This window comes from Sceloporus undulatus, chromosome 3 (genome assembly GCF_019175285.1).
Source record: "Sceloporus undulatus isolate JIND9_A2432 ecotype Alabama chromosome 3, SceUnd_v1.1, whole genome shotgun sequence".
Classification (NCBI taxonomy): domain Eukaryota; kingdom Metazoa; phylum Chordata; class Lepidosauria; order Squamata; family Phrynosomatidae; genus Sceloporus; species Sceloporus undulatus.
This window is the reverse complement of record NC_056524.1, coordinates 82,340,525-82,354,786: the sequence shown is the minus strand read 5'-3', so window position 1 is coordinate 82,354,786 and position 14,262 is coordinate 82,340,525. Positions and strand designations below refer to the sequence as shown.

Below are 14,262 nucleotides of genomic sequence, written 5' to 3'. Positions count from 1 at the left end.
ACTATTATCCCTTCTTGTCCAAGTTTCCATACAGAAGAGAGATCAGAGAAATTATTTGCCCAGTTCTACATAAAGTTCATATATACTTGCTGAGATTATACAGTATATTTAACCTAAACCACTTCTGCTGGGCATTGACTTTCTCTCTGCATTTCAGGACACACTTAATTTTATACTGTTGAGCTCTGAGTTAAAATGGATTACCAAAAGGGTCATTGTAGTTATATTAAGGTGCTCAACCTAGGGAAAATCAGTGACTCTCCAGTTTGGTAAAACACGAGTGGAGTCCAATCATTATAAAAATATGTGTCAAAGAATTTTTCTTCTGCTTCTCAGTAGTGACCTCAAGTAACCATAGCAGAAGAAAGTTTTGAAAAGAAAGTTTTAAAAGAAACAAATATTGGATAGTGTTCAAGAGAATAATGGGCTTAAGATGCTTTTTAAAAAATATATTGAGAACTTTTGTCTCCATGTCATGCAGAAGAACAAATGTTTCTTCAGTGACTGAAAGCTGAAACGTCCAGAATAAGTCTCTGTGGTGCAAGTAGACCAGAGATGTGGAGGAAGGTCAACCAAAGCTAAGCATCTGGGTGGAACCCAATAGAGAATGGTAGTCTACATATTCTGGTCATAGACAGAGAGGACTTGCAGTACGAAGGCCAGCATAGTTAAATCTTTATAACTAACTTTTTCCAGCTTCTCAGAAGGTTTCCTTAATACTTGATTAATTTATATTCTATCATCTCATATGGTTTTATGAATGACATTATTGCATTAATATTATTGTCATTAGTGAATTGCAATAAAAAATAATTTAAACAAATTATTTTCAGATTGCGTCCATAGCAGAAGGGGAATAAAAGGATAAGGGTAAATCATTACATCTATTTGTAGCACTAAATCTTTGAGCTAAAGTTTTGAGGACGTATTCTTATGGTGAAAGGAATTTAGTAATGTGGAATGGTTGGTACTGAAGTTGGTATTGAGCTGTGGAGGGAATAGTATATCACTGACCCATAATGGAAATAAAGAGACCAGACACAAGACCTTGGGTTGAACAAGGGCCACTTTATTGACCTATTAAACTATTTTATTAATTTTATTAATTTAAACTCTAAATAAACAATAGGGGAAACAACCTGCTGAGTGAGTAACTGAGGCAGTAGGTCTCCACCAGACTCCTCCTCAGCTTTCCCTGGGCAAACACCAGGGTCCTAAGGAGAACCCAAATACCGGGGTTGCTTCTTGGTTCTAATGGAAGACAAACCCATGGAATCTCTCACTTAAAGTGAGGCACAACCCATGGACCAACTCTGAGCGTAGTCTCCTTACCCAACCCCCTGCTCCGATGACCCAAAGATGCAGTTCCAGAAGCCCTCCTTTCATCAAAATGAGTGTCTTTGGTGTTCTCTTCCTCCACTATCTGCCAAGTGACCACCTATTTACTGATTCTCCAAATCAGTGGCCAGTTCCCTCAATACAATGTAGGATAGGATAACCCCCCCCCCCCCCAAAAAAAGAAAAAGGAAAAGGAAAGGGGGAAATTCCTAATCAGCTTAGAAGTGGTCAGAAATACTTATACTGTACAAAGAATGTGTGGGTTGACCTCTGGATCCAATGAGGGAGTGGACTGGGTGGAGCCTAATGAACCCTGTGGCTTCACCCCCACATATTACACTTCATGGCTGTGTGCCTTTCATGAGGTCTCTTCCCCCTTGGCCCCAGCAAAATCTGTTCTTTCCCACATCACTATGCATCATGGTTCCAGAATTCTCTAGAATTAGGCTACTTTACCTTTTAAACTTTTTATTAATATAGGGGTTTTTTTAGGTCTAAATAACCAGGGATAAATAGAGGAATACATTAGTCCTGTTGTATCAGTTGTTACACAGGAGATAACTGAAGATTACTCACCGTGCAGTAGAACAATACAAGTGCAGTATGACAATGCAAGAGCTTTGTTGCACAGCATAAGAAATGGTAAATAATAACAGTGCACTGTTCACTGTATAAACTGTAGGGAGGGATAAGAAGGTGCTGACATTAAACAGCAGAGAAGTTTTACACTAGAATTTGCACTAACAGACTGAGGTAGCATCCATACTGCATAAATAATACAGTTTGACACCACTTTAGCTGCCATGGCTCAATGCTATGGAATTCTGGGAACTATGGTTGGCTCTGCTTTTGTGCCCCACTAAACCACAGTTCCCAGAATTCCACAGCATTGAACCATGGCAGTTAAAGTGGTGTCAAGCCGGATTATTTCTGCAGTGCTGATGCAGCCAAAGTCAGATAAAGGCCTTTTAAAAGTTGAAAAGTTTCCCATCAGCAAAGGGCACTTTGGGATCCATTTTCATATACTGGAGAATGATCCCACATGGCCTGGAACATGATGAGGAATAGGAGGGTGAAGATTGTTCCATTGTCAACTTTAAATTGTGCCCTGTTTTCTACAGTTATATCTCACTTTTGTCTAGTTAGACATTTTCTGTAATAAGACATAGAATATTGAATCTACCTATCCCTCATTACTGCCTATGAAATAAGTATTCAGTTAGAACTGTCCATTGAATTTAAGGCTTTAAAAACAATAAGGATAAACTTTAACAGGAAAATGTATTATTTGTAATGTGAAAGTTGTGGTGTCAAAAACATGATAACACAGCACTATAATAAAACACTAATATTCTTCCATTCATCTTAATTCCTATGCTTACATACCTTCTGAATGGGGGAAGGGGAGAAACACTTTCTACACCAGGGTGCAATATAGAAAATATCAGGGCTTGGACAAACATAAAAACAAATCAGATTCTTCCATAAATTGGGTTAAAACACAATAGAGCCATAGAAGTGTAAGGAGCAGTCATCTTGACAGATGGTGTTATGACCCATAATAATGTTGTCCATAACATGAGCAAAAGAGTTAGTTGTATCATTTATAAAAGGCATGCAATTTGTGTGATGGTATTGCTAATGGTATACAGTAATGCAAACAAATGAGTCAAAGTATGATTTAGAAAATCCATAAAGCAACAAATAAATCAGTAATATAGCCTTTAACTCAGAAGTCTGATTTGCAAATCAGTCAGCTCATTTTTAAATATACATGATATATCAAAATTGGATGATTTATTGAAGTCACTGTTTGTTTTATTTTGATATTTTTTAAAGCCAGCAAAAACTGTAGATATGTAAAGTTAAATTTTAGGAAATCACATTGAAAGTAGACACAGAACAGCCACATTCATACAAGTAACCAAGCACAGTGCCTCTTTAATTAATGAGAACAGATCTTCTTACCTTCTGGAAAGGAAGATGGTAGAATACAAACATATTAGTGACACAATATTTGATGGCAAAGAATAAGTCACCTGCTTTAAATAACATGCGAAAGTGTGTTAAAGCAAGTGACAGTGTGTTAACACTATGAGTATTTTATAGGCCACTAGGATCTGCTCCATCCTTATCAATAATAGTGCTAACCTTCTCTCTTTTCATATTTTTGTTGGTGTTGACATTGTGTGCCTTCAAGCTATTTCCTATTTATGATGACCCTAAGGTGAACCTATCATAGGTTTTTCTGGGGCTGAGGATGTGTAGTGTGCCCAAGATCAGTAGGGTTCAATGCCAAATCATAACCTGATCTCCAGAGTCATAGTCCAGTGCTCAGACTACTATACCATGGGCCTTATTGCACAGGGCTGGCTGGAATGGTACAAAAGGGGCTGGGAAGGGAACGGAATGAATGAGGGATGAGTGAGGGTTACATTTTTACCACACACAGAACACTGCCACCACCATCAGAAGTCTCCGTTCCATTCAGTTCCCCATTCGTCCCAGAGGAGGAGATTTTTGAGAACTGTTCTGAACAGTTCTCAAAAATCTCTTCCTCTGGGACAGACAGGGAACAGATGGGGAATGGAACAGAACGGGGACTTCCTGTGTGCGGTAAAATGTGTCCCTCACTCATTCCGTTCCCTTCCCGGCCCCTTTTGTACCATTCCAGGAGCTCTGTGCAATAAGGTTTCATGTTCGTCTCTCTCTTTCACAACAAAAAACAAACAAACAGATCTTTAGTCAGCCCCTGCTTATGAATTATGTATGAATCAATTGTAATCTGCCTTATCTATCTTTCATCAAAAGATGATGTTGTCTGTTCTGCTGTCTGTTCTACAATTTTTTATAAGTCATTTTTTTATCCATGAAGTATCTATGAATTGCTCCACTTCAGTGTTTGCATAATAAAAAGAAAACATGTGGAAACAGTGTATGTGATCAGGTTGTATAAATCCATGGCTATTTCATGCCCTCATATGAGGATGAATAATTGTGGTAGTTCTCTCCACACCACAGGACAAAGTTAATATAGGCGCGTTACAGAGCGCCCAAGAAGGGCGCTCTGCCACTGCCTCCATTTCCACCGCCAGGAAATCTCAGGCTCCAAATGGGGAGGCTTCCTGGCAGCGGAAAAAGAAGCCACAAAAAGCGGCTTCTTTTCGCGCCACGCTTGCGATGCACGAGTGTGCAAATGGTGCACTCGTGACGTCGCAAGGCAAGGGCGATGTGCAGACACTAAGCATCCAGCACGTAAAAATGGCGGCGCCCGTGTGTATAGGGCACCGCCATTTTTACGTCCTCATCATGTGCTAGGGGTGAGGCCGGTATGGATGCTAGGTCCTCAGCCAACCCCTAGCACGTGACGAGGGCGGCGCAAAGGCCCGTCTAGAACAGGCCATAATTTCACAATATACTTCTCATTTTTTAATTTCTTGAATGTTGTGGAGGATTTTTTTCCTGCAGAGAAAAACATGGGTTTTCTATGCATAAAACATGTATTTGCCACACAGACACCACATTTCCCCCCTGCACAACAGTTCCTTTGCAACACATCAGATCACCAAGGTGCCAAGAGAAAATTGCACAAAGTTCTTGCTGGTCTGTTATTCTTTCTGATGGGATTTCTTACCTGTTGAGAAATCTTTATAACAATAACAAAAACAACACACACACCAGTGGATAAATAATTATGAATATTATTTTCTTTCCTAGTTGCATGCATGCTGAAATTTATGTATCACGGATGAAAACATTAGCTTCTATGGGCCAGAACAGACCGACTAGTAAAGCTGGCTTCTGTGAGGCTTGTCAGCATGGTCTTTAGACATCACACTCTCTCAAAATGTCCAGAAGCTACCCTGGCTTACCAGACGTGGGCAGCTTCAAGATGCTCCCAGGGCACAACATTTGCACACCGTACACTGCTGGAGTGGCTTGAAGCCACCATGGAGTTTCGGCCAGGCTGCCGAAGGCAGCTTTTTAGCAGCCCAAACAGGAGTGGATTTTTACACTCCTATTTGGGCAGGCTCCAGGGTGGATTGGGGCTGTGGTATGTGGCTGCCACTGTGTCAGGCAGAGCAGCTTTTGTGGCAGTCTGTTCCTCCCCTTTGGGACAGTAAAAAGTTGCCTTAGGTGACCCAGCAACAACCCCATGGTGGCTTCAAGCCATGTAAGCACCACACTCCCAGAGTGTCTTGGCCATCCATGTCTGGCCAGCCAGGGCAGCTTCCGGATATCTTAGGGGCATGTGATGCCTAAACAGCATACCCCAAGCCATGCAGAAGCCAGCTCTACTGGTTCAGGCCCTAAGAGTTACCATATTTATGATGACATTTGACCCAAATTCCTTTTCATATTTTAATACATCAAAAATAGATATAACATATGCAGAAAAACCTGGAGTCATGCCTTTGGCATATCATATCATGTTATCAACATTTTATTAGAAGCTCCAAAAGAAATCAGAGAGTATACTGTCTACATAAATTAAAAAAATATTGCTTTAAAATATGCTTCCCGATTTGACACAAAATTTAGTTAGAGTGAAATACTGAAGGAATTTTCTACAATTTAATACTAAATTAATTGTTTTTCAATTTATTAACAAGCTTCCTTGTACTATGACTTGTTTAAAAAATAAATACATGGAAAAGAAAGTTTGCAGCTCAGTGGGAATTGGTTAAACAGTAAAAGAAATGTTTTCAGAATGAAAAGAGCCAAACTTAATGATATATGAAATCTTTCATGTCAAAATATAACACACCCTTTTAAACATTGTAGACATTTATTACTGGATAAAGAAAATAAATCCATAATGAGTCAATTCAAAATTTCTCATTCAAAATTGAACAATAATGCTTTAATTCCTGTTGCCACTTTGTATTTATAATGCATTCATATTTCATGTCAATGCAGCATAGCTGTGCGGTCTGTGGATTTTCTCAGGTACAAAGCAGTATGAATTTTAGTTCCAGGAGGCACTCTGACTCCCTAAATGGATACTTGATGTTATTCATTCATTACACTGTATTTGTATTCTGCATCTCTTGTAATGTTTGTCTGAATATGTTGTGTTAAAATCTAAATTCTGCACAAAGATGATACATATTCTATCCTCAAAGAAGCTGTTATAAATGTATAGATATTAATTACAGTTGAACACATGCCTAGTTTTTGTTATCGGTTGGCTTAGGAAGAAAGAAAGGAGTTCTTTGAGATACCTATATGAGAAACACATGCAACCCCCAATAGATTATGTACCCCATGGTCATCCCAGGTTTTTCTTTCCATGTTGTTTGTTTATTGTTCTTCATATTAAAAAAATGTATTCCTAGAAGTTTCCAGAAGGGGAGATCCTCCTTTAAAGCAAGATGTGGAATGAGCCTTTCTTTAGCAGAAGGCAATATTTTCCAATTTTCAGAACTAGAATTATTCAGACATTTATTTCTGGTTTCAGACTATTTTGCAGACTATTTTTGGCAGAGTATGTGATAAGTTCTGGTGTGGTGGGTGTGAAAATTGATCCCCAGATGAAACAGAATTTGCCCACTCCTGCTATATGGGACCCAAGGTGGCTTTTAATATGCTAAAATAAACATTATAACAAATACAGGTTGACTCTCTCTTATCTGTTATTCTGAAATCCAAAATACTCCAAAATCCAAAACTATTTTCATGAGTGGCTGAGATGGGGCTGGAAAAGACAGGCAATAAAAACCATCTCAATCCTGCTTTTTCTAAAAGCAGGTTGAAATCCCACTGCCCACACAGCTCACTGCCAAGGTGGGCTAAATACATACAGCCTGACTGCTTGGCGCAGCATCAAGCTGCATTGCTGCTATTTTTTTCTGTTACCTCCCCACCATACATGTGCACTGTCAAAAAAACATACCACCTGTAACCTGCAAGTACCTCCCATGTCCACCCCGATGCCACTCCATTGCATGGCCGCCCTTTTGATCAGCTACACAGTTGCATGTACAATGCTCAGTCTGTACATTGGATTGATGCGTGAGTGATACATTGGCAAAGCACAATTATGGAGTCCCCTTATACATGCCTCCTTCACCCCTTTCACTCCGTGCCCCCGTTGGACCGTCTGGTTTGTGTATATTGTAATTAAATCCATTGGAGTTGTCACACTTTCATATCCTTTCTTTGCCACAGCCATGCACATGTGTCAGGGCATTTATATGCAGAAGTTAAGAAGTGCATTTTCTGCCTTGGGTTGGACTATCCCAACTTCTTTTTGCTCCAGTTTTAAGCCCTGGAGCACAGCTTTGGACCAGTTTCCAGCTGCTTTTGAGGTGTTTGTCATCTAAATTCTCTGCCTTCAAAGTGACTGGAAACTGCTTTATTTTGCCCATGTATTTCATCCCATGGTGATACTTTTGCTTTCTGATGGTTCAGTGTACACAAACTACATTTCATGAATAAAATGATTAAAAAAAATTATGTATAAAATCATAATCAGACTATGTATATAAAGTGTATATGGCCTGGGACAGACCTCCCAAAAAAGGGCAGCCTACTGGCGGCCTACTTTCCTCTGAAGGGAAGCCGCAGCTGCCAAACCTGGGAAAAGTCGGTTCTTTTTCCACTGCAGAGCAGACGTAAGGAGTGTGCCAATGGCACACTCATTACGTAAATGATGTGCGGTGACGTGTGGAAGCAGCGCGTTGCTTAAGTCACAATGGTGGCGCCCATATACACAGGGTGTCGCCATTGTAATGCCACTGTGGTGTATTAGGCTTAGGGACCCTAAAATTGGTGCTAGTACACCACTTGTTGGTGGTATGTACTGCACCCATAAAACATAAGTGAATGTTATGTTTAGATTTGGATCCCATTTCCAACATATCTCATTGTGTATATGCAAATATTCCAAAATAAATAAATAAATAAATAATCCAAAATCCAAACCACTTTTGATCCAAAGCATTTTGGATAGAGGAGGCTCACCCTATAAAATATATTGTATAAGTTAAGATGTGGGAAATAAACAGACCAGTTAAAACATCACAAACAGTTAAGACACACTTTATAGCCACACAGTCCAACCAATGAGTTTTTGAGATCTCACATGCATTGCCACCACATTTCAAGCTTATCTTTTAACAGTAAGGTCTAGAAATCTCTTTTCTATTATTATTCATCCATCAATCTGACAGGGTTACACCAAAACACATGCCATGACCTTTTCTGATACTTTTAGTAAAAGCAACATTTCCCTTCCCTCTGTTTAAGTAGTTGAATCCCTAAGGAAACACATAGTGGAATGACAGAGTACAAGTTTTACACTTCATCTCCTCATAAGAATAATAAAATGCAGCTGCTGGCTTTCAGCCAGTATCTGATCTCCCAAGGCTATGTCTTCCTGTGATGCTGACTCATCTTCTTTATTAAGTAGATGGACACAGGAGCTCTTTATTGTCGATGTATTATCAGAACATTTAGAAGCCACTTAAGAAAAGGTAATAAATTTTGAATTTCTAATTTAAAAAATGAGCACAATGCTTTGGAGAAGACAAAATGTGAGAGGAGGAGATGGCTTGTTTTAATGGTGCTCAGATTTATGTCCTACTTTCTGGCTTACTAGCACTTCTTTATTGCTTGAGGCAGAAAAAACAAGGTGAAGAGGTCTCTGTTTACTTAGACTCCTACTGGGTATGACAGATAAACATCAAGGAACTGCATTTAGGAAGATAAATGTGAGATAAATAAATTTCATTTTCCATTAAAGTGTAATTGCTCAGATTGTGGCTTTTGGCTCTTCTGGATGCACTGATAATTGATCTGATATCTAAGGATCTTCCTCTTTCGATTGGTAGCTGGTTAACTCAATCATACCTTGGCCTTTGAGATTACAACTAAAACCTTTAGGTGTAATTAACTAAAGGCATTGAAAATAGAATGCTTGAATATTTAAGACCCAAATTATTGGACAATAGCAAATATCTATCTACCCAGTTTCTCACCAGATAGATCATCATCATCATCATGCTAGGTCCAAAATATTTGTAGTGGCTAGGGATGGGAGAATGTTAGGGTGTTGTCCTGGGTACTGAAGTAGCCCAATAAAAAACAAAATTCCATCATTTGCTGCTTTCATCCTCCATCTCTTGTTCTCCCCACCCCACAGAGTCACATCTCCCTTGACTTGCACTCACTTGCTGTACCTTTTACTTTTCTTCATGTCCCCCCAACTTGCTACAACTTGCCCCATGCCTTGTTTACCTCCCTTGCAACTATGGGATAGATGCATCTTCAACAAGTAAAAGTTGCATCTTCAATCCTCTCTTCTTTATTATATTTTATTTATTAGTACACTTCCATCCTGCCCCTTTTAACAGGATCTTGGGATGACAAACAATACCCAGCCCCATGCTCCATTTCATGTTGCTGTCTGCCTACTCTCACAAAAAGAAGCTGTTGCACAAGCTGCTAGTACTGGTTTAAACAGAGGATAGGTAAGGAGGTAGGTGAAAGAAATGTTTCTTCTACAAAACAAGAAGTAGTGAGCAAGAGGGATAAAACAAAGTATGAGGAAGCAAAAGCAGAGGAAGCATTGGGCAAAAGAGACAAGATTTGATGTAGAGAATGTGGCAATAATGTGGATGACTCATATTCTCTCATGTCTGGCAATGTGGGAATCCAAACGCCTCTCCTAAAATGATTTTTCCAGACATATATAAAGTGCATAATTTTACAACATCAAGCAAGTCATGAAAAACCAACAGACACCATGGATACTTTAATCAGTACATGGCAGCCTTGCCCTGCTTTGTTTCATCCCTCCTGCTTCATTCAAACGGTTCAATTGCTTTCTGTGCCATTTTTTTCCAGGATCTCTGCAAAATCTAGAATTTCTTACAGAGCTGCAGTATTGAATTGAGGAAATGGAAATAAAAATGAGAGAGGATGAGTCATAAATGTCAGTTATAAAGTATGAGACTTCAATTGTTGGCTAGGCACACTCAAAGGCAGGTTTCTTTCTTGCAAAACAATTAGAATGAATAGTAACTGCACATTTTGCCCCATAATTATATGGAGTTTGTCACATGCAGCACTTCCGTCACCCAAACATCATCAAAATGGGGTGGAAGCATCACGGGTGTGATCATCTAGAGCTTCTAAAGTGAAACGGAAGCATTATCGCCATGGAATCACCATGGAATCATCAGCGGAGAAGCCCTTTTCTTATTAATGGATTAACCTCCTTCTTTCACTATAAAGCTGAAGAAAATATTTTCAACATTCTCCATGTTGCAGAATTTACTTTGCTTGGGAGCAAAATGTGAGTCATCATTTTCCTTGGGAATGACTGGAGTTGCATTTAGGGTTGTCATACCAAGTCACCTGGGTTTGGCTTACTTTGTAGGCAATTCATACACTGCTTATTCATCTGTTAATAAGAAAAGGTTTTCTCCGCTGATGATTCCATAGTAATAACGCTTCTATTTCACTTTAGAAGCACTAGATGATCTCACTCATGATGTTTCCACCTCATTTTGATGACATTTGGGTGACAGAAATGCCGTGTGTGTGATAATGCCCTATGTCTATAAGAGCCAGAGGCTTCTTAGGGGGGAAAAAGGGGGGGGAGCTTGGAATTGAGGCTAGATGTTCATCTAAACAAGCAATGTATGAATTGTCTACAAACCAGGCCAAACCCAGGTGACTTGGTATGACAACCCTAAATGCAACTCCAGTCATTCTCAAGGAAAATAGTGACTCTCATTTTGCTCCCAAGCAAAGTAAGTTCTGCAACATGGAGAATGTTGACAATATTTTCTTCGGCTTTATAGGGAAAGAAGGAGATATCTACCAGACTTACCTTCTTTTCAGTACTGCTATTTTCTTCCACTCTACAGATCTTGGAGAGAATGAATTTCAAGTAACTACAACTTATGTTATGGGGTACCATTAAAACAACAATATAACTTGTAGAAATAATAATAATAATAATAATTTTTATTTATAGACCGCTATTCCGAAATGATCATAGCGGTGTACAGTAAAATTGCAACACAATACAAAAAATTGCAAGGCCTCTCTCCCCCTCAAGATCGTGGTTGGAGGAGGGCTCTTTGTCTTCAGGCCAGGCCTCTCTCCCCCTCAAGATGGTGGTTGGAGGAGGGCTCTTTGTCTTCAGGCCAGGCCTGATACTGAAATGAAATTTCTGTATCAGTGTAACAATTTCTAGTTGCTGTCAACATTCCTTTTTAGGTGCATTGTAGAGACATTTTGAAAGGAATTTGTCAAGTTTTATGTCATTCTCTTCTAAATGCTAAACATTTTCTTATTTTAAAAATAAGAAGAAGACAAATAATGAGCAACAATCTGATTAATTACTTCCCAGAGAGTAATGAGAATGAGTTGCTTTTTGAGAATTGTAGTGACCAATAGGAATGGATTAATTAAAAAAAAAACTTTCAAATCTCTAAATGTGCCCTCTTGGTTAGTTTTCCCAGTGGAAACCATATAGGGCATGGATTTGTGGAAAGCTGATGGGAAACTCAAGAATCACCTAGTCTGATTCTGCTGAAAAAGACAGAAAGATTGCTGTTCCTTTTTCTGAGCAAACATTTGTCTATGTCTCATGACACCATTAGTAGAAGCTTAGGCTAATCATGGCAAATTTCATTTCTGTCAGTGCTTTGACTCTTGCTTATCACCATAATTTCCAGCCTCTTGAGAAACTAAATGGAGCAGCAGGGATTTCTAGAAGAGATTTGAGCAAAACGCTTGAGAGAGTTCTGAGATAAGAATACTCTGCAGCAGAACTTTATCAGGAAATTGGACCAGGGGATAAGAAAGAGGAGAAGCAGATTTGGAACTCTGATGAAAGAAATCCCAAAGTCAGCATTTTCAGCTCCACAGCATTTGAGGTGCTGTGTCACTACAATATTTGTAGTTAATCAGATTTCAAAGTGGAATATTAATCTAATTTCTTGAAGGATGCATAAGTGTGATTGTTTTGCCATTAGAGGAATCATTATCCTCACTTGGCCCAGTCCTTTATAATAGTGCTTCATAAGCTATCTGATGTGGTTGGCTGGCAGCCCCCCCCCCCCCCACCACCACAATATTCCAAGAACAGCATCATTCTCCCACGTAATAGCTACAACTGTTTCTCCCTTTCCTAGAAACCTGGCATAAACCAGAAGCTTGTGGAGTGGTTCATGGATCACATCTTCAAGTAATACTGTCATACAATGTTCCTGTTACAATCAGCATCTTTTAAAAATCCTCTATATAACTTTTTTTTTTAAAAAAAAGGAGATTATTATTATACAAAGGCAGACAAGTTTATTAGACAGGAGACTACTCCCAAAGGACCAACTCCATGTACAAAGTTATTACATCAAATATTAAAAGACTGTGACTGTGAGGGCAAAATTCACCTAGATGTGTAATTTTTACAGGCCAACAGTAGTTGTTTTTTCAGATTGGTGCTTAGGTAAAAATTCTCCCAGCTTCCCTCTAAGACAAAATTTAAGAATATTGTCTTAAGCAGTTACTGAACCATCTGAGTGATTTCCTAAATGCTACTTTGTTAAACTGTCCTCTTAATACTTTACTCTTGGGGGAGGACAGAAATGTAGCATAGGGGCGATTGGGAAGAGAATTCTAAGTGTCTAATATTCATGTCTACTCAGAAGAAATATTCACAGTGCAGTGGTTTTTTTTTCATGTATGGCAGTATAGGGGTGCTATCCTATGACATACCAAATGCTATGGTGATTCACTGGGTCTGATGTTTTAGATTTCAGTTCTCAGTCCTTTTCCTCTGTAATATCTCTTTGGGTTGTAATATGAACACTGATGCAGTATTTTGGATTTCTGTTCATCTTAATTCTTCAAACAGCAACTGTTGTCTCAGGAACTGATAAAAAACACTGCCTCATCTTGGTGAAGCAATTTGTGTGTTTATTTGTTTACTTCATTTATTTATATTCTGCCTTTCTCCTAGATTAGTACCCAAGGTGGCTCACAAAATAATAAACTAAACAAAAGTAAAATTTTAAAACATAATTTAAATCTTCACATTAAAATAACATGTTGAAAACAGTATTAAAAAATTAAACAGGATACAAATGTTGTTGTTTTTTTTAAAAAAACAACAAGAACAATGTTCTCTCCCATAAGTCGCCCTGAAAGCAATTACTCATGAAATGCCTGCTGAAACAGAAAAGACTTTGCCTGCTGATTGGAATGACAGAAGACAGGGGCTCAGCCTAGGCTTCCATCAAAGAGAGTTCACAGGGTGGAAGCAAACACTGAGAAGACTCTCTCTTGTATCCTTATCTAGTGAGTTTGTGATTGTGTAGGACTATGGAGATAATCGTATTGTATTTAAAGTGACTTATTCCCGATGGGATTGTCGCATTTAATTTTTAAACTGGATCTTATCTCATGCAGCTGTGGCCAGATGAGTGCAACACATATGTAGCCTGGATCCCAGCAGTGCTTATCTTGCAGCTTTGTAAAAATGGCAAGCTCCCATTAAATGTGACTGTATCCCATTGGGGATAAGGCGCTTTAAATACAGTGTAATAATCTCATGAGAAAAAGCCTTCCCATGAATGTTTTAGGATTCTGCCATGCTCGAAATTCTGCAGCTACGACTCCTACCATATATGGAGTGAGAAATCCCAGAGATGCAAGCTGGAGTCAGGAAAGGAAGAGGTAGCAGGGAATAAATTGCAAACATATGATAGATAATGGGGTGAACCAGAATTTTTTTTAAAAAATAAACCCACCACAAAAACCCACCACCTACATGTGTTTATTGTCTACAGCAAAGACTTTGACTGTAAATATCATGAAAGCTATGGGATGCTCTCAAAAAAATAGAAGTGCCATTGGATTTGACTGTCCTGATGCATAATCTGTACTCAGGATAAGGGGCTGCCA

At 38.9% G+C, this 14,262-nt stretch overlaps 1 non-coding gene across 1 annotated transcript; it reads right to left on the bottom strand.

Annotated features, from left to right (window-relative positions):
- Positions 1–3,384: 3,384 nt before the first annotated feature.
- LOC121927481 lies at positions 3,385–3,511 on the bottom strand. Its single transcript, XR_006103245.1, has one exon. It is a non-coding gene; the product is annotated as a U6atac minor spliceosomal RNA (small nuclear RNA).
- Positions 3,512–14,262: the final 10,751 nt, after the last annotated feature.